Genomic DNA, 2,494 nt, shown 5'->3' with positions numbered 1-2,494 from the left:
ACTTACTTACTTACTTACTTACTTACTTACGTTACTTACTTACGTACTTACTTACGTACTGTACTTACTTACTTACTTACTTACTTACTTACTTACTTACTTACTTACTTACTGTACTGTACTGACTTACTTACTTACGTACTTACTTACGTACTTACTTACTTACTTACGTACTTACTTACTTACTTACTTACTTACTTACTTACTTACTTACTTACTTACTTGACTTACTTACTTGTACTTACTTACTTACTTACTTACTGTACGTACTTACTTACTTACTTACTTACGTTACTTGACTTACTGTACTTACTTACTTACTTGACTTACTTACGTACTTACTTACTTACTTGACTTACTTACTTACTTACTTACTTACTTACTTACGTACTTACTGTACTTACTTACTTACTTACTGACTTACTTACGACTTACTTACTTACTGACTTACGTACTTACTTACTTACTTACGTACTTACTGTACTTACTTACGTACTTACTTACTTACTTACTTACTTACTTACGTACGTACTTACTTACTTACTTACTTACTACTTACTTGACTTACTTACTTACTTCTTACTTACTTACTTACGTACTTACTTACTTACGTACTTACTTACTTACTTACTTGACTACGACTTACTTACTTACTTACTTACGTACTTACTTACGTACTTACTTACTTACTTACTTACTTACTTACGTACTTACTTACTTACTTACTTGACTTACTGTACTTACTTACGGACTTACTTACTACTGTACTTACTTACTGACTTACTTACTTACGTTACTTACTTACTTACTTACTTACGTACTTTACTTACTTACGTTACTTACTTACGTACTTACTTACTTACTTACGTACTGACTTACTTACTGTTACTTACTGACTTACTTACTTACTTACTTACTTACTTACTTACTTACTTACTTACTTACGTACTTACGTTACTTACTTACTTACTTACTTTTACTTACTTCTTACTTACTTACTTACTACTTACTTACGGACTTACTTACTTACTTACTTACTTACTTACTTACTGACTTGACTTACGTACTTACTTACTGACTTACTTACGACTTACGTTCTTACTTACTTACTGACTACTTACTTGACGTGTACTTACTTACTTACTTACTTACTTACGTACTACCTACGTACTTACTCACCCTCCCTACCCTTACTCACCTCCTACTTCTACCCACCACCCCCCCCCCCCCCTCCCCTCACCCTCCCACCACCCACCCACCCACCCACCCTCCCACCCACCCACCCACCCACCCACCCACCCACCCACCCACCCACCCACCCACCCACCCACCCACCCACCCACCCACCCACCCACCCACCCACCCACCCACCCACCCACCCACCCACCCACCCACCCACCCACCCACCCTCCCACCCACCCACCCACCCACCCACCCACCCACCCACCCACCCACCCACCCACCCACCACCCACCCACCCCACCCACCCACCCACCCACCCACCCACCCACCCACCCACCCACCCACCCAACCACCCACCCACCCACCCACCCACCCACCCACCCACCCTCCCACCCACCCACCCCCACCCACCCACCCTCCCACCCACCCTCCCTCCCACCCACCCACCCACCCTCCCTCCCACCCACCCACCCACCCACCCACCCACCCACCCTCCCACCCTCCCACCCACCCTCCCCTCCCACCCACCCACCCACCCCCACCACCCACCCACCCACCCACCCTCCCACCACCCACCCACCCACCCACCCACCACCCACCCACCCACCCACCCACCCACCCACCCTCCCACCCACCCTACCACCCACCCACCCACCCACCCACCCTCCCACCCACCCACCCTCCCACCCACCCACCTCCCACCCACCCACCCACCCACCCACCACCCTACCACCCTCCCACCCACCCACCCACCCACCCACCCACCCACCCTCCCACCTCCCACCCACCCACCCACCCACCCTCCCACCCAACCTCCCACCCACCCACCCACCTCCCACCCAACCACCTCCACCCTCCCAACCACCCTCCCACCCAACCTACCTCCACCTACCTCCCTACCCACCTCCCAACCACCCTACCTACCCTCCCACCTCCCACCCAACCTCTACCCTCCCTCCCTACCTCCCACCCTACCGACCTACCTACCTCCCTACCTACCTACCTACCTCCCTACCTACCTTACCTACCCTACCTACCTCCCTACCTCCCTACCTACCTTAGCCTTACCTACCTTACCCTACCTACTACCTACCTACCTACCTACCTCCTACCACCTACCTCCCAACCTACCTACCTACCTACCTACCTACCTACCTACCTACTCTACCTACCTACCTACCTACCTACCTACCTACCTACCTCCTCTACCTACCTACCTACCTACTCTACCTACCTACCTACCTACCTACCTACCTACCTACCTACCTACCTACCTACCTACCTACCTACCTACCTACCTACCTACCTACCT

General features: G+C 49.9%; 1 protein-coding gene across 1 annotated transcript in view; it reads left to right on the top strand.

The window, feature by feature from the left end:
• The window catches only part of LOC149349130 (solute carrier family 15 member 1-like), a 516,652-nt gene that overhangs the window by 62,253 nt on the left and 451,905 nt on the right, over window positions 1-2,494 (top strand). The window lies entirely within an intron of this gene.

Source organism: Amblyomma mixtum, chromosome 3, assembly GCF_055824585.1.
Source record: "Amblyomma mixtum isolate Tamu chromosome 3, ASM5582458v1, whole genome shotgun sequence".
Taxonomy (NCBI): Eukaryota; Metazoa; Arthropoda; class Arachnida; order Ixodida; family Ixodidae; genus Amblyomma; species Amblyomma mixtum.
Note: the sequence above shows the minus strand (reverse complement) of the source record. Positions and strands in the feature narration are given on the sequence as shown.